The sequence below is a fragment of the Cnephaeus nilssonii genome (assembly GCF_951640355.1).
Source record: "Cnephaeus nilssonii genome assembly, chromosome: 12".
Lineage (NCBI taxonomy): Eukaryota > Metazoa > Chordata > Mammalia > Chiroptera > Vespertilionidae > Cnephaeus > Cnephaeus nilssonii.
In genome coordinates this window covers 71,655,932-71,675,046 of record NC_137083.1, presented here as the reverse complement: position 1 = coordinate 71,675,046, position 19,115 = coordinate 71,655,932, and the positions used below count along the sequence as shown (strand labels likewise).

Genomic DNA, 19,115 nt, shown 5'->3' with positions numbered 1-19,115 from the left:
ATATAAAAGGCTAATATGCTAAGTGCCCAACCGACTGTTTGACCGGTAACTATGATGCTCACTGACCACCAGGGGGCAGACGCTCAACGCACAAGCATGGAAACATGGAGCAGATTGATGAATCTCAGAGGGAAAGGGTGAAGCGGGCCGGCAGGAAGAGATTAACCTAAGATCTCATGTGCATACTAGGGGCCCGCTTGGCCTGACCTGAGCTCTCTCACAATCTGGGACCCTTTGGGGGATATTGGACTGCTGGTTTCAGCCCGATCCCTGCAAGTCAGGCTGAGGGACCCCACCGGTGCACGAGTCCGTGCACCAGGACTCTAGAATATAATATTTAACCATTTCTCTTGTTGATTATTTAGTCATTTTTGTTTTGCTTTTAAAAATAATATTTTTGTAAATATATTTTGCTGAATATTCTTGAAGATAAATATATGCAGAAATTCTTATTATTTCCTTAGGATAAATTCATAGATATATAGGGATTTTTAAAAAACAACAGAATTGTGCTCAGTTCATGTGTACAAATTTCTGGGATTGATAAGTATATAAGCAAAATCTCATTATATTTTTAGAATGACTTTAGCAAGTAAATTTGAAGATTCTAAATTGAAGGCATTTAATTTATATAGATAATCCTCTAGGTTTAAGTATTCTGGGGTTAGGTATTCAGATCCTGCAGTTGAATGTATAATCACTGCATTTTTCATAGCAAAATGTCAGGAAAGCCTATGTGCATGTTTTAATACCATTCTTGTTTATGTCACTGAGTTTTATATCCATTGAGTGTTTGGAACTGTATGTGACACAAAACTCCAAATCCAAAGTGAAAAACAGTCACACTCAGGTTTAATGAGATGCTCAGTAACACGTGTAGCTAGATTTTCTTAGAGAGAAAGAATATGATGATTTCGCAGGATATTTATTTATTTATTTATTTATTTATTTATTTATTTATGTGTAATATTGTCACTTCTTTTTTAAAAATCTTTTTTTAATCTGTATTGTTCAGAGTATTACAGAGGTCCTCCCTTTTCCCCCATTAACCTCTTCCAACCCGCTCCCATTCCCCCCACCCCTCTCACCACCCCATTGTCTGTGTCCACAAGATATGTATATATGCATACGCATTCATTGGTTGATTTCTTCCCACCCACCCTCTCCTGCCTTCCCTCTGAGCTTCAACAGTCTGTTTATATTTCTATGTTTCTGGGTCTATTTTTGTTCATCTGTTTATTAGATTGGTTCATTAGATTTCACATTTGAGTACGATCATGTGATATTTATCTTTCTCTTACTGGCTTATTTCACTTAGCATAATACTCTCCAGGTCCATCCATGCTGTCTCAAAGGGTAAGAGATGTACAGATGGCCGAGAGACATGCTAAAAAAATGCTCAAGGTCATTGATAATCTTTCTTTCTTTATTGCCATGTAGTATTCCATTGTGTAAATGTACCACAATTTTTTTTAGCCAGTCATCTGCTGATGGGCACTTAGGCTGTTTCCAAATCTTAGCTATTATAAATTGCACTGTTATGAACATAGGGGTGCATATGTTCTTTCTGATGAGTGTTTCAAGTTTCTTAGGATATATTCCTAGAAGTGGGACCACTGAGTCAAATGGGAGTTCCATTTTTAATTTTTTAAGGAAACTCCATATTGTTTTCCGTAATGGCTGCATTCCCACCAGCAGTTTACTAGGGTTCCCTTTTCTCCACAACCTCGCCAACACTTGTCATTTGTTGATGTATAGCCATTCTGACAGGTGTGAGGTGATCTCATTGTCATTTTGATTTACATCTTTGATGATTAGTGATGTTATGTGTTTTTTATATGTCTGTTGGCCATCTGTATGTCCTCTTTGGTGAAGTTGTCTATCTAGGTCCTTTGCCCATTTATTTATTTTTTACATATTTTTATTAAACTTACATAAAATAAAATGCACATTTTAAGTGTATATTGCCTCTTTTTAAAAAAATCTTTATTGTTGAAAGTATTACTTACGTCTCCCTTTTTCCCCCCATTGACCCTATCTTGCCTGCCCTTACCCCAGCCCCAGGCTTTCACCATTTTATTGTTTGTGCCCATGGGTTATACACATATGCATACAAGGTCTTTGGTTGATTACCTCCCACCCACCCACCCTCCCCTGTCTTCCCTCTTATATTCCGCACTCTGTTCCATTTTTCCATGTCTCTGAATCCACTCTGTTCATCAGTTGATTTTGTTAAGTAGATTTCACATATGAATGAGATTATGTGATACTTGTCTTTGTCTAACTGACTTCACTTAGCATGGCAGTCTCAAAGGGTAAGATATTCTTCTTTTTTACTGCTGCATAGTATTCCATGATATAAACATACCACAGCTTTTTTTATCTACTTGTCTACTGATGGGCACTTGGGCTATTTCCAGATCTTAGCTATTGTAAGTTGTGCTTCTATGAACATAGGGATGCGTAAATTCTTTCTGATTGGTGTTTCGGGTTTCTTAGGTTATATTCTTAGAAGTGGTATTACTGGCTCAAATGGCAGTTCCATATTTAATTTTTTGAGGAAACTCCATACTGTTTTCCATAATGGCTGCACCAAGTCTACATTCCCACCAGCAGTGTACTAGGGTTCCCTTTTCTCTACATCCTCGCCAGCACGTGCCATTTGTTGATTTGTTGATGGTAGCCATTCTGACAGGTCATTGTTGTTTTAATTTGCATCTCTCAGATTATCAGTCACCTTGAGCATTTTTTTAGCATGTCTCTCGGCCATCTGTACATCCACTTTGGAGAAGTATCTATTTAGGTCCTTTGCCCATTTTTTAATTGGATTGTTTGTCTTCCTATTGTTAAGTTGTATGTGTTCCCTGTATATTTTGGAGATTAACCCCTTATCAGATGTATCATTGATAAATATGTTCTCCCATGTAGTGGGCTCTCTTGTTATTTTGTTGATGGCTTCTTTTGCAGTGCAGAAGCTTTTTATTTTTATATAGTCCCATTTGTTTATTTTTTCCTTAGTGTCCATTATCCTAGGACCGTGGTCGGCAAACTGCGGCTCGTGAGCCACATGCAGCTCTTTGGCCCCTTGAGTGTGGCTCTTCCACAAAATACCACGGCTTGGGCGAGTCTGTTTTGAAGAAGTGGTGTTAGAAGAAGTTTAAGTTTTAAAAAATTTGGCTCTCAAAAGAAATTTCAATCGTTGTACTGTTGATATTTGGCTCTGTTGACTAATGAGTTTGCCGACTACTGTCCTAGGAGATGTATTGGTAAACATATTGCTACGAAAAATGTCTGAGATTTCGGTGCCTATGACTTCTTCTAGGACTTTTATGGTTTCACATTATACATTTCATTTTTTTAATCCATTTTGAGTTTATTCTTCTGTATGATGTAAGTTGGTGGTCTAGTTTCATTTTTTTGCATGTACCTGTCCAATTTTCCCAACACCATTTATTGAAGAGTCTGTCTCTGCTCCAATGTATGCTCTTGCCTCCTTTTTCAAATATTAATTGAGCATGGTGACTCGGGTTGATTTCAGGGTTCTCCGTTCTGTTGTATTGATCTATATGCATGTTCTTATGCCAGTATTAGGATGTTTTAAGTACAGTGGCTTTGTAGTATAACTTGATACCTGGTATTGTGATCCCTCCAAGTTTGTTCTTTCTCAAGATTGCTGCAACTATTCATTGTCTTTCTTGGTTCCATATAAATTTTTGGAGTGTTTGTTTTAGGTCTGTGAAATATGCCTTTGTATTTTAATAGGGATTGCATTGAATCTGTAGATTCTTTGGGTAGTATGGACATTTTAATGATGTTGATTCTACCAGTCCATGAACATGGTATACTAGTATTCTTCCCCTTGTTTATATCTTCCTCTATCTCTTTTGTTAATATCCTGTAGTTTTCGGAGTACAGGTCTTTTACTTTTTTAGTTAAGTTTATTCTTAAGTATCTTAATTTTTTTTATTGCAATGGTAAATGGGATTGTTTCATTAGTTTCTTTTTCTGAGATTTCATTATTGGTATATAAAAATGCTAGGGATTTCATTTCCGAATTCATTTATTAAATCTTATAGTTTTTTTAAAAAAATATCATCTTTAGGGTTTTCTATGTACAGTATCATGTCATCTGTGAATAATGAGAGTTTTCCTTCCTCCTTTCCAATTTGGATGACTTTTATTTCTTCTTCTTGTCTGATTGCTATGACTAAGTCCTTCAGTACTATGTTGAACAAGAGTTGTGAAAGAGTGCATCCCTATCTTGCTCCTGTTCTTAGGGGAAATGGTTTTATTTTTGCCTATTGAGTATGATGTAGGTTTGTCATAAATGGCTTTTATTATGTTGCGGTAGGATCCTCTATTCCCACTTTGCTGAGAGAGTTTTTATCAAAAAAAGGTGTCAAATGCTTTTTCTGCATCAATTAATATGATCATGTGTTTTTTGTCTTGCAGTCTGTTTTTCTGCTGTATTACACTTACTGATTTGCAAATATTGTACCATTCTTGCATCCCCAGAATAAATCCCACTTGGTCATGGTGTGTGATCTTTTTAATGTATTGCTAGATCCGATTTGCTAGAATTTTGTTGAGGATTTTAGCATCTATCTTCATTAGAGATATTGGCCTATAGTTCTTTATCTTTGTTGTGTCTCTATCTAGTTTTGGAATTAGGGTAATGCTGGCCTCATAGAAAGCATTTGGAAGTGTTCCATCCTCTTCAATTTTTTTGAATAGTTTGAGGAGGATAGGTGTTATTTCTTCTTTGAATATTCGGTAAAACCCTTCTGTGAAACTGTCCTGACCAGAGCTTTTGTTTCCTGGGAGTTATTTATTTATTACTGTTTCAATTTCTTCAGTAATTTTCAGACTATTCATGTTTTCTCATTGTTTCTGATTGAGTTTTGAAAGGTTGTATTTTTCTAGGAATATGTCCATTTTGTCCAGGTTGTTCCATTTGTTGAAATAACATCGTTCATAGTATTTTTATTATGATGTTTTGTATTTCTGTGGGGTCAGTTGTTACTTCACCTCTTTTCTTTCTGATTTTGTTTATTTGGGTCCTCTCTCTTTGTTTTCTGGTGAGTCTGGCTAGAGATTCATCAATCTTGTTTATCCTTTCAAAGAACCAGCTCTTGGTTTTATTGATCTTTTGTATTGTGTGTGTGTGTTTTTTTGTTTTTTTTTGTCTCTATGTCATTTATTTCCACTATGATCTTTTTTTCCCCCTTCCTTCTACTTTGTGCTTTCTTGTTGTCCTCTTTCTAATTCTTTAAGTTATAGTGTTAGATAACTTATTGCCATTTTTTGTTTTGTTTTGTTTTTTGAGATGGGCCTGTAGTGCTATGAACTTCCCTCTCAGGACTGCTTTCACTGTGTCCCATAGATTTTGGATTGTTGTGTGTTCATTTTCATTTGTTTCCATGATGTTTTTTATTTCTTCTTTGATATCTTGGTAACCCATTCACTGTTTATTAGCATGCTATTTAGCCTTCATGTAGTTGATTGTTTTTGAGCGTTTTTATTGTAGTTGATTTCTAATTTCATGCCAGTATGATCTGAGAAGATGCTTGCTATGATTTCAATCTTTTTGAATTTGTAGAGACTTAGCTTGTGTCTAACATGTGGTCTAACTGGCACAGATGGTGGGCTGGATTTTGCCTGTATGCTGTAGTTTGCCAACCCCTGATTTGCCCATTTCTGAAGTAGATGTGCTAGCAGCAAAATGGCACCAGAATGTTACCAGCGATTGGACCTTGGTTCAGCAACCTTGGTACTTGAGTTCTGGCTAAGAAAGCATTCAGAGCTAAGACTCAAATGCAAGGAAAAGTTTTTTTTAGAAAGTCACAGAGATAGAAGAAGTGATCCGAGGAAGAAGTGAGCTGGCTGGGCTGCGTTGGCTCAGGAAACAAGTTACAGAGGCAAATAAGGGCCCTTAGAACTAAGGAGAAAGAAGGCAAGTATATACATACCTGGGATAAGGAGAGGGGTAAGGCATGGGTGCACTAGAGAGAAAGTGCACTGGGTCCTTGATCATCAGGGTTTTTATCCCCTCTTAGGGGAGGTCCCAGGGGAGGATCTAATAGAATATTCATCAACTTTTCCAGGTGTGTCCTTTCAGGGTCCTGGTCTCTACTGATGGGTCACCACTAGGGGAGGAAATGGTTAGGAATCTTAGCTGGTTCTGATGGCAGCCATAGTGTCACCCCACCTGGCCTTGCTGCTTTTCTGGGCCTGAAGCTGAAACACAACTGAGGCCTAGATGTTATCTTTAGTTTGGCTGAAACTGTCTCTGTAGTCAGCAGAAACCAGGCTTTGTTTATTTGATGCGGGTCAACCTCATTGTTCTGAGGGCTTAAAGCTTAAGGGAGTGGTCTTGCATGGACTTATATGGGAGTCTTATGAAGCTACTAGAGGCCCGGTGCACAAAATTCATGCATGGGGGGGGGTCCCTCAGCCTGGCCTGCAACAACGCCAGCACCCTGTGCCCTGGCCGGCCTCTGGCCAGAGGCCCACCTGCCCTCCCTCCCTTCATGGGCCGGGGCATGCAGGATGCTGGGGCTCGTCGCCAGGGCGATGCTGCCAGTGTCCAGCACCCTGGCCGCTATTGGCACCGCCATCTTTATGATGGAGTGATGGTTAATTTGCATATTACCCTTTTATTAGATAGGATTCTCTGGCCCCCTTGTTCATCCTCTAAGGGGGTCTACCACATGACTATCAACATGGTAGGGGTGGAAAGGTCAGGGGAGAGTCTGAACTGCATGAATGGTCAGGGTGTCTAAACCTCATGACCAGGGATATGCTAGGGGAGGAACGGTCACCCTCGGGCCAGGTCCTTTTTCCTCAATTTTACCCATTGCTAGGTACCTGGGGTTTCCCACCCTGGTTCCTACTCTATTCCTACTCTGCTCATGCCTGTCTAACTGCCTACCACAGATGGCTGCTTATAATACCATACCTACTTTGACAGGGCATATTTCAGCATGATTTAAAAAGTTAGGAGTTGATCACTTTATTGAACACCTTCTATTTTTCTGCCATTTTAATAAGAACCATGGAGGAATAAGAACAAGTATAGGATTGGGGCAGTGCCCAGTAATTAGGGAATTAAGATTATCCTAGAAAATACAAGCTTAATATGCTAAGTGTCCAATCATCTAATGGGCCATTCAACCAATCAAAGCATAATATGCTAATGATATGCTAAGGCCGCTCAACCACTTGCTATGACATGCATTGACCACCAGGGGACAGACAGTTGACCAGTCGACCAGTCGCTATGACATGCACTGACCACTGGGGCAGACGCTTCAACCAGTAGGTTAGCTTTCTGCTGGGATCTGGCTGATCAGGGACTGAGTGAGATGAGCCAGACATGTCCTGTAGCCCTCCCATGGTCCCTCCCCTGCTGGCCAACCTCCTGCATCCCTCCACAGCCCCGATTGTACACTGGTGGGGCCCCTTGGCCTGGCCTGTGCCCTTGCAATCAGGGACCCTTCGGGGGATGTCGGAGAGCTGGTTTTGGTCCAACTCTGCAGGCCAGGCTGAGGGACTACACTGGTGCACGAATTTGTGCACCGGGCCTCTAGTTATATATAAGACTAGAGGCCCAGAGGCACCCCACCCCCTGCCATGTAAGGAGGCACCCCGCGGGGGGCCGGGACCTGTGCCTGACTCACACAGTGCTGGCCGCCACGGGAGTCAGGCCATATTGGCGCCGCAGGAGGCCGGACCGGCACCGCGGGGGGGCCAGGACCTGCGCCTGACTTGCAGCGTCCCCCGGCCCCCCTGCCTGTGTCTGCTCCAGGGCCGCCTGAGCTGCCACGCCGGCTCAGGCAGGCCCCCCTGTCCGTGTCTCCGTCTCTGCTCTGGGCCTCACCTGTGCTTGCAACCTCCTTCTGTCCAGTTGTGACCCGTTACAGCATCCTGGCCTAATTTGCATATTACCTCTTTATATATACAGATTATTAGCAAACAATATGTATTACATGGTATATACTTACCTATTATGTGTTAGGATAACATTATATATTGACTTCTCTATTATATATATGAAATTAGTTATAGACCCCCAAACACTTAAGAAAAAAGGAAAGTAAATACATATTTGAGTCTGAGCACAGAAACTAGACCAGCTGTGGAGGCAGCACTATAGACATCTCAGCACTATCACAGACATCTCAATACTTGTTTGAGATTCTAAATTCACTAGCAGAAATTATATGTTCCGCTCTAATACTAATAAATTATAGTTTAGGCACAAAATAAGGAATCTGTAGATTTTGCCAGTACCTAGAAATATGACCTAAGGAGTAATACTTGCATCTTTGGGTATTCTTTTTGTTAGTGATCTTGAAGCTGGAGCCTATCCGCTCCTATGAGTTAAAGAGATGACGAAGGAGCAGAGTAGGGGATGTGTTAGACTGAGTTGAAAGGTGGCAGCAAGGAGACAGGTTAGAGGGTGTGATAGTCTAAGCAAGAGAAAGGAGGAGGGGACCTCTCAGGGGCACATGAATGGAAAGGAATGTTCTGATCAGAGGCTTCAGAGAGCTGCTGTGGGATCCATTGAGTGGAAGATGCCCTTGGAATGGTGGTTCAGAACTCAGGCTTCAGAGCCAGTTGTGCTGGAATTTACATCTTGGGTCTGTCACTTTCTAGCTGTGTGACTTTGGACAGGTGACTTAAGTGATTTAATCTTTAAGACATTATTTTGTCTCCTTAACAATGGTATTGGTCATTTTGCAGATAGTGCAATTTGACTTATATTGAAGGTGGCATTTTTACAAGTCACGTACTATGCTTGCTTACCGAGTAATCATATTAAATATTTCTCTGTGCTTTGGTCTCTACATCTGTCAGTTAGCATGATTCTATCTTAGCAATTATTCCTTAGAAAAACAGTCTGTGTTGTCATTAGCAGCGCTGTGTGTGTTGGTTTTTCTTTTCCTTTTGGTAGTGTGGGGAGGGAGGGGTGACTTAAATTTTTTTTTTCTGTATTTTTTAGGATGTTTTTGAAAAACCTTAAAAATTAATCCACTTTTTCCCTAGCTGGATTTGCTCAGTTGATAGAGCATTGGCCTGTGGACCAAAGGGTCCTGGTTCGATTCCAGTCAAAGTCACCTACCTTGGTTGCAGGCTCCTCCCAGGTCCTGGCCCTGGTCAGGGCACATGCAGGAGGTAACCAATCGTGTTTCTCTCACATCGATGTTTCTCTCTGTCTTTTCCTTTCTCTTCCACTCTCTCTAAAAGATCAATGGAAAACTATCCTCGGGTGAGGATTAACAAACAAAAAAATTTAATCCACTTTTAAAACAGGGTTATTTTTTATAGTAATGTAATGGTTGTCCTCCCAGTGGTAATACTCATTTGTAAAAGGTGGCTTCTGAGTTTGTGGCACATGATTTCTTGGTATGAGGTTCATTGACTCATTCAGACCCAGGACTGTGGCCTCCTTAACCTTGGGTTTTAACCAACTACTGATCTACCTGGAGGTAAATTGCCTGGCCTCTAAGGATCTATGCATTGCATTAGGCAATTGCTAACTAAAAACCTGCAACTAACTAACTAACTTTCTGTCTTTCTTTCTTTTGGTACAAATATGTTCCTTTTATTATTCTCTTTCTTTTTTATATTACAATGACTGGGTCATTCACAGAGAAGCTTGACGATGTCTGAAAACTATTTGTGACAGAATAGATTTGAAAGGGAGAAAAAGGCCATCCACAAGGATTGGGGGCATTTGTATTAGGGATGACATCTGGAATTTATTTGCATCTCCTAAGAGATTTTTTTTTTAAAAGTTGGTTTACCAATATTGGAAAATACCAGTGCTCTAATTCCCTGGGACTGTTACCTGTGGACATGAAAGACAGGTGCATTTGTGATTTACCACTTACAATTTGCTGCCAGCCCCGGACCGAGGGAAATAATTTCAGGTGTCCTCTGGAATAGTAACCAGTCATTTGATGCAACTGTAAAGACAGATCTAGTTACTGGATTTGAAAATGATGAAGCCTTACTTTGGACAACGGGGCAGTTGGAGCAGCTGACTACTAAAATATTGGCCTGTCCAGTGGTTTCCCCTGTGGCTTGTTATCTCTGTGTGTTATGCACCCTCACCCAGAGGGAAATAGCCTTACCACAGTTTACAGCAGACCTCTGTTATGGGCCGCTTTTCACTCAAAAGAGAAGTTAGTCTTTGAACTTTTGGAGAATGTAATGGAAAGAAACAGCTAACTTAAAAATCCTATTTGAATTTTACTACCCCATGGCCTCTAGTTGCTTCTCTGTCTGCTCAAACCATTATCTTTCTTTGAGGCAGACTCTCTAGCTGTAATTTAGCAGAGGGTTTCAAAGCAGAGCAAGTAAATTAACAGAAAGTACAAAAATCAGAATAAATATAATAAGAAACATATTTATTTTTATTTTGCCATTTAATCCTAACTGATCAAACAGGATTATCCATATGTGTAATTGTCAGGTTCAAAATCCTGTCAAATAAAGTGCTTCATTTAAAAAAAAATAAGTTGGGTTTTTTTTTAATCCTTACCTGAGGACATGCTTATAGAGAGAAAGGGAGAGAGAGACATGGATGTGAGAAAGAAGCACCAACCGGTTGCCTTCCGTACATGCCCCTACTGGTGATTGAACCCGCAACCCAGGTATGTGTCCTGGCCGGGAATCAAACTGGCATCAGTACACAGGACGATGCTCAACCAACTGAGCCATTCTAGCTGGGCTGTTTTAATCATTCTTTTAGGATTTCTTAGGAGGATTGATCTTGTTGCAGTGAAATAAAAGTTTGAGTTTTATTCCTAATTCACACCTAACTCATAAGGTGCTATTTATATTTTCTTTGAACTTAAGTCACACTTTATGATAAACTCTCATCTCTTTCCTGCAAGACTCACTGTAGCTGCAGCCTGTGCTTGCTGCCACAATTTCCCTCACTGTCGCTAATCATTTGCAGTTTGATTTTGGCAATGTTCTCCAGACTCTCCAATGTTCTCCAGACTCTCACCCTGCATGCCACATTGTTAAGAGCAACTCTTGATTTTTTTTTTAAATTTAATAAATCTTTATTGTTCAGATTATTACAATTGTTCCTCTTCCCCCCCCCCCCCCCCCATAGCTCCCCTCCACCCGGTTCCCACCCCACCCTCTGCCCTTACCTCCCCACCACTGTCCTCATCCATAGGTGTACGATTTTTGTCCAGTCTCTTCCCGCACCCCCCACACCCCTTTCCCCCCGAGAATTGTCAGTCCACTCCCTTTCTATGCCCCTGATTCTATAATATTCACCAGTTTATTCTGTTCATCCGATTTTTTATTCACTTGATTTTTAGATTCACTTGTTGATAGATATGTATTTGTTGTTCATAATTTTTATCTTTACCTTTTCCTTCTTCTTCTTCCTCTTCTTAAAGAATACCTTTCAGCATTTCATATAATACTGGTTTGGCGGTGATGAACTCCTTTAGCTTTTTCTTATCTGTGAAGCTCTTTATCTGACCTTCAATTCTGAATGATAGCTTTGCTGGGTAGAGTAATCTTGGTTGTAGGTTCTTGCTATTCATCAATTTGAATATTTCTTGCCACTCCCATTTGGCCTGCATAGTTTCTGTTGAGAAATCAGCTGACAGTCATATGGGTGCACCCTTGTAGGTAATTAACTGTTTTTCTCTTGCTGCTTTTAGTATTCTCTCTTTGTCTTTTGCTCTTGGCATTTTAATTATAATGTGTCTTGGTGTGGTCCTCTTTGGATTCCTTTTGTTTAGGGTTCTGTGCGCTTCCTGGACTTGTAAGTCTATTTTTTTTTCACCAGGTGGGGGAAGTTTTCGGTCATTATTTCTTCAAATAGGTTTTTAGCATCTTGCTCTCTCTCTCTTCTTCTGGCACCCCCATAATTCTGATGTTGGTATGCTTGAAGTTGTCCCAGAGGCTCCTTACACTATCTTCAAATTTTTGGATTCTTTTATCTTTTTGCTTTTCCGGTTGGGTGTTTTTTGCTTCTTTGTATGTCAAATCTTTGACTTGATTTTTGCATTCCTCTAGTCTGCTGTTAGGTCTCTGTATAATATTTTTTATTTGTCATGTTTTGCATTCCTCTAGTCTGCTGTTAGGTCTCTGTATAATATTTTTTATTTCAGTCATGTGTAATATTTTTTATTTCAGTGTATGTTTAATTTCTAGTTGGTCCTTTTTCATATCCTTGAGGGTCTTGCTAAATTTATCGGCCTTTTCTATGAAATTCTTGAAAAACCTTATAACCGTGGTTTTTGAACTCTATATCCAGTTGTTTGCTTTCCTCCATTTCTTTCATTGTGATCTGTTTTTTTGTCTCCACATTTTCGCTGCTTCCTTGAGGTGGTAGAGTAGCTAGGTGTCCTATAGGGCCCAGTGGCTCAGCCTCCCCCAGTTACCTGAGGTGGACACTTTTGGTGCACCCCTTTGTGGACTGTGTGCACAGCCTTGTTGTAGTTAAGTCTTGATTGTTGTTGGTATCACTGGGAGGAATTGACCTCCAGGCGAATTGGCTGTGAGGATCAGCTGTGTCTACGCTGGGAGAACTTCTGTGCTGGAGACACCTTTATGGGAGAAGACTTACAAAAGCCTCTGTGTTCAGCTTAGATGGGGCGGAGTCTCAGGGCGGAGCAAACAGCCTTGGCTTCCCGTAAGTCCTGCCCTACGGTCTCAGTGTCCCTCGGTAATCGCTGTAAGCACCTCTGAGAGAAAGCCACCCTCGAGTTTCGCCCACTGCCAGACAGTCCAGTTTCTCCCCGAATGAGTCTGGTTTCCCAGAAACTTTCCTGGAACTGGAGTTCAGCGCAGTTGGGAACTTCCGTCTCCCTCCTGCTTTAGAAAGCCAGCTGCGCACTCAGCCACCCTTGCACTCAGCAGTCAATCCTCTCTGCGCGCATGCGCCTCTGGACCTCTGCCTTCCGCAGCTACCCTGAGTCTCAATGTGCTTTCCTCTTTCCTTCTAGTTGTAGAATTTCCACTCAGCCAGCTTTCCTGTGGTTCTGGATGGTGTCCGTTTTGTCTTTTAGTTGTAGTTTTGATATTGTTGTGCAAGGCAGCAGTTTAGGTGTTTATCTATGCCGCCATCTTGCTTTCTCCCCATCTTCTTGAATTTAACTCTGCACCATGTGAATGCCCAACTTCCCACCCTAGTGGTATTACCAGAGCTCTCCACTCAAATGACTCTCAAAGCTATCCATTTTACATACTGCTGCATTACTACAAAATACATCGTCTCAGTCACATCTCCGTTCACCAGTGGTGGGTATCTTCTCACTCTTTGCCATATGAAGTCTCGACCTGACATTTGAGCCAGCATTCTCTCCCTCTCCCACTGCTTCTCCTCATCTGCTCTCTATGCCAGCTCACTTCCTTTGTGTGTGTGTTATATCTGTCTGGGATCCATACTGTCTCTATTCTCGTCTACAATCTCATGCTCCAAGCTTATCCTTCTTTTAAAGCCCAGAAGGACATCTCATTCATCAAGCTCTCTAATCCTTCTACTTGGAAGTAATAGCTTATTCCTTTAGGTTGTATCTGTACCTCTTTTCTGATATGTTTCATATTCTGTCCTGTGTTATTTGTGTGGGCATCTTATTTTCCCTTCTCAAGGGTAGGATCATTCTCATCATTTTATTTCTCAACTCCAGGTTCTAGTTGAGAGTCTTGTACTTTTTATAAGTTAAGTACATTTGGATAAATGAATGAGTTAGCTGATATTAGTAAATATAGAGCATTTACTGAAAAAAATTTTAGGAAGTGGATGGTTATTCCATTACTCTTGTTACTATTCTTACCTTTCTTAGTTATTTCCATGCATTTATTTTTATTGATTTGAGAGAGGGAGAGAGATCTGTTGTTCCACTTATTTATGCATTCATTGGTTGATTCTTGTATGTGCCCTAATTGGGGATTGAACCTGCACCCTTGGCGTATAGGGATGATGCTCTAACCAACCAACTGAGCCACGTGGCCAGGGCTTTCATGCATTTGAGATTTAATAATTATCTGTTCAACCAGTTGATTGCCACAAGTATTTTGAACACTTTTAGGTAGTTATCTCTATTCTGGCCCATTTGGTAATGAGTTGCAACATTCAACTTGCAAACCTTCTAAAGCTTCTATATATTTTTAACCCTTTGCACTCGCTTGCTTTTTTCTCAATTCCTTTATTCTAATGCTAACCGTGTCGAGTCACACTTGACATCCGAGTGCAAAAGGTTAAAAAGAACTTCCAATAAATGAGGGGTACATGAGGAGTTGGTGACTAAATGCTTGTCAAGATGATGGAAAGTCCTAGCACATTTTGCATAACTGATGCTGTGAGGAGCCTGTTGGAGCGCCGGTGTGAACACAAGAATCACTGAGAGTGTTCTTCTACCAAACTGATTACAGCCATTCTGTAGAATTGTTCATTACAGCTCACTGTGGTGACACCTGGCTTTTCTAGAACTCAGCAATTCAGTCATTTCAACTCCCCAAACCACCAAGCTCTAAGAAAAAAAAAAAGCCAGTGTACATAGCACATACAGATGAGCATCAAAGAGTTACAATGGGACACCACAGGTCTTATTTTACACTAGAGGCCCGGTGCACAAAATTTGTGCACAGAGGGGTGTCCCTCAGCCCAGCCTGCATCCTCTCCAATCTGGGACCCCTCGAGGGATGTCCGACTGCCCGGTAGGATCGGGCCTAAACAGGCAGTCAGACATCCCTCTCACAATCCAGGACTGCTGGCTCCCAACTGCTCGCCTGCCTGCCTTCCTGATTGCCCCTAACTGCTTCTGCCTGCCAGCCTGATAACCCCCTAACCACTCCCCTGCCAGCCTGATTGATGCCTAACTGCTCCCCTGCCAGCGTGATTGCCCCTAACTGCCCTCCCCTGCAGGCCTAGTCACCCCTAACTGCCCTCCTCTGAAGGCCTGGTCACCCCTAATAGCTCTCCCCTGCAGGCCTGGTCTCCCCCCAACTGCTCTCCCCTGCAGGCCCGGTCGCCCCAACTTCCCTCCTCTGCCGGCCTGGTCACCCCTAACTGCCCTCCCCTGCAGGCTTGATTGCCCCCAACTGCCCTCCCTTGTAGGCCTGGCCCCTCCCAACTGCCCTCCCCTGCTGGCCTGATCACCCACAACTTCCCTCCCCTGCTGGCCTGCTCCCTCCCAACTGCCCTTCCCTGCTGGCCATCTTGTGGCGGCCATCTTATGTCCACATGGGAGCAGCCATCTTTGACCACATGGGGGCAGCCATCTTGTGTGTTGGAGTGATGGTCAATTTGCATATTACTCTTTTATTAGATAGGATTAGATAGGATAGAGGCCTGGTGCATGGGTGGGGGCCAGCTGGTTTGCCCTGAAGGGTGTCTTGGATCAGAGTGGGGGTTCCCTTGGGGTGTGTGACGGCCTGGGCAAGGGGCCTGTGGTGGTTTGCAGGCAGGCCACACCCCCCGGCGACCCAAGCGGAGGCCCTGGTATCTGGGATTTATTTATCTTCTATAATTGAAACTTTGTAGCCTTGAGCGGAGGCCTGGGCCGGCCAGGGTGTGCAGGATGCTTGGCCTCCTCCATTGCCAGGGAAACCCAAGCCTCCTGTTCGCTCCATGGCCACAGCCATTTTTGTTGGGATTTATTTATCTTCTATAATTGAAACTTTGTAACCTTGAGTGGAGGCCTGGGCTGGCCAGGGTGTGTGGGAAGCTTGGCTTCCTCCATTGCCAGGGAAACCCAAGCCTCCTGTTTGGTCTGTGGCCGCAGCCATCTTGGTTGGGTTAATTTGCGTACTTGCTCCTGATTGGCTGGTGAGCGTGGCTTGTGGGTGTAGTGGAGGTATGGTCAATTTGCATATTACTCTTTTATTAGATAGGATAGTTCTACTGCACATCCTTGGGGTTCTGCTTAGCAGCTTTTTTGTTCTGCCCCCTCCCCACCCCAGCGCAAGGCTGAGTTAGAAGAACAAACTATGTATTTCTAGAGCAACACTCAGAATTGCCAGTTAATTTGTTTCCATGTCTGCCTCTTCCACAAACCCAGAGTTCCTTTAGGACAAGAACTATGTATTATATATCTTTGTATCCCCAGTATTTTACACAGCCTAGCATACATTAATCACAAATATTTATTGAATGACCAAAGTTGGTTACCTGCCTTTGATGCAGCAATAGAGTTTTAGGTAGCATGTTAAGAAGGAGAGAGAGCAATTTGAAGCAGGCACACAATAACAACAAGTAATAATTAATACCTGATAACCTATAATGTGATAAAAATAGTATGATAAAGACACAAAAAACACATTAGTCTGGGATCATTTCAATTTGGAGGGAAAAAGTATAGAGTACTTGAAGAGTTTTTGAAAACATTGCTGCATGCTCGCACAGTACTACCATTTATGTTCATTTTGGTGACTTGGAGCCAGCAATTAAAGATTGAAATATTTCTAGGATATTCTGTTTAAAGATGCAGTCATATATGGAATGCATTTTGGAATGATTTCTTTGTAAAATTGCTTTAAAATGAAGTGTTTTTGGTGTTTAATGTGTAAGTCATTAACTATCCCAAATGAATAATTTGTGAGCATTCTATAGCCAAGATCTTGCTGTGTGAGGATAATATAAGTATGTCTGGGACCTTCTCAATTTATCAATGGTTGGTCATTCAGTCTACCTAATAAGCATCTCACATTGCACAAGTACTCTGGGGATAGAAACACACACACACACACACACACATACTTCAGAAGAATAGGCCCCAGTTATCAAGACTTTTAAGTTTTTCCAGATACAGGAAGATCTTTAAAATCAGAAATCCTGGGGAATTTGCAATGTCATCACCTAGCACTCTGCCCTTATGCAGTCATTCAGAGTTCACCAGACATTGAGTACCTCTCTGGCCAGGCTCTGTGCTGGGTGCTGGAGGATTGAGGCACAGTGAGTGCTCGGAGGCTAGAGGTGCCTGGAGCCCTGAGGACCATGTCTCCACAAGGCTTCTTTCTCTTTGCAGCATAACTTTTCCCATTCGAGACAAATATGCCTTTTTTTCTTCCTGATGTTAAACAGGAAGACTCATAAAATGGTCTGTAATCCTAAATCAAACATATTTTAAATAGCTAAGAATGTAATTAGACTTATATAAGCCTTTCTCTTGTTCTTGACCACAGTATAGTTCCTCATTATCAACCTCTTGTAAATAAAAGGGGACAGATAATCTGAGATCTTGCTTCACGTGTCCCTGAGGGTTACTGAGGTTTGTAAGTATCTGGCTTTGGACAATCCCTCATGGCATGACAGATGGCCTTCCCCAGCAAGGGCGAGGAGCCAAGAAGACTGAATACTGCTTCATAGAGTTCCCAGGATTACAGCTGAGAAGAGAAAGAATGTGCTTGGCTCTACTTCTCAGTAGAGCAGATGCCCAGGAAAGCAGAACAGTGTACCTACCTGTAAAGTTGCCATGGCAACATCAAGGTATGGGGAAGAGTAGACAGAATGATTTATGAGGGGTTCTTGCCGTAGGAATGAGTCTAAAAATACACTTTCATGTCCTATGTCTTTTTTCTCACAAGGCTAAATGCCACAGGATTTATCAAGGGAATTGTGATGCATAAAAGCTCATGACCTTATCAGAGCCCAAGGAGACCAGGGTGAAAGGCAAGGAGAGGGGAAGCAGAAGCAACAAATTAGAAAAAGTGCCCACGGTATGCTTGGCTTTCAGTCTTCTATTGGACTGATGCTGTGCCCAGATGTAAAACAGGTTTTGTAAGGTTTTTTGAAACATACAAATGTATATTTAAAATGTGAGTAGGAAAAAAAATGTCATTCACTGGGGTAAAATGAAGATACTTGCTTTCCATATTTAAAAAAAAGTTTTCTTTCAGCTTCTATTTTAGTATTACTGGATTTGCAAAGACAATTACACATTAGCATGTGGAATAACATGTTATGGCAACAGCATATGGTCCATTTTTGGGAATTCAACAATTTCTTTGCCTTCTAAAATGGCTGCCTTCAAATTCACTCTCAAGTTTAATAACTCCGCTAGCGACTAGAATCCAGTTAAAAGGACCCATCTATTAACTGGCTCTTCATTTGTTTTGTAGGGCATCCATGTTTAGTACAAGGACAAATAATAATGCAGGTGATTTACTCCTTGGCCTGTTGTCCATAACATACTTGCTTTCCATATTTAAAAAATTTTTTTCTTTCAGCTTCTATTTTAGTATTACTGGATTTGCAAAGACAATTATTGGATTTGCAAAGACAATTAGCATGTGGAATAACATGTTATGGCAACAGAGTTTGAAGGTGCATTTTATTTATGAAAGAAGCTCTTGGGGCAGATAGAGTTGGCACGTCTTAGCACCCTTTCTGGACATATTGCAGTTAGCCAGAGTTTCAGATGCCACATTAATTTTTACTTTCATGAATTATACATGATTAGGTACATTTTATATTGCTACATAACAAATGAGTACACATATAGCAGCTAAAACAACACATTTATTACCTCATGGTTTCTGTGGGTCAGGACTGCAGACACAGTTTAGCTGGGTCTTTTGCCCTGGGTCTCACCAGGCTGTAATCATGGTGTCAACCAGGCTGTGATCTTATCTGCAGGCTCAACTGAGGGAGAATCTACTTCCAAGTTCACTCAGGCCATTGGCAGATATCATTGTTATAGAACTGAGGGCTTCAGTTTCACATCGGCTGTTGGCCAGAGGCCAAACTCAGCCCCTAGAGGCTGCTTGTAGCCCATTGCTACGTGGGCTTCTCGACATGGCCACCTGGCTTCATGGAACCAACAAGGAGAGCCTCTGCATGTCTGCTACCAAGATGGTATCGCACATATCTTTGTTAGAAGTAAGTTACATGTCCCACCATAGAGATATGAACACCAGAAGGCCATTGGGGGCATCTTAGGGTTTTGTCCATCACAGTGTCAAATTCTATAATTTTAAAAGCTGTACAATCTGGAAGTCTTTTCAAAATTAGCATATGTGCAGACTAAACTGTTAAAGTTTCCATTTTCACGCTTTCATCCTCTGGTAAACGAGGAAGGGCAGAAGTGAAGTTGCAACCTTAATGGAAGCTGACAGGAAATAAGAGATTTCAT

At 41.6% G+C, this 19,115-nt stretch overlaps 1 protein-coding gene and 1 pseudogene across 8 annotated transcripts in view; one reads left to right on the top strand and one right to left on the bottom strand.

The window, feature by feature from the left end:
* LOC307108623 overlaps nt 1-6,617 on the bottom strand; it is a 37,220-nt pseudogene extending 30,603 nt beyond the window's left edge. The window contains exon 1 of the transcript in view: nt 6,514-6,617. The product of the transcript in view is annotated as an uncharacterized misc_RNA (transcript). The remainder of the gene's footprint in view (nt 1-6,513) is intronic.
* Nucleotides 1-19,115, top strand: part of ST7 (suppression of tumorigenicity 7) — a 307,385-nt gene that overhangs the window by 134,845 nt on the left and 153,425 nt on the right. The gene's annotated exons all lie outside the window — the stretch shown is intronic.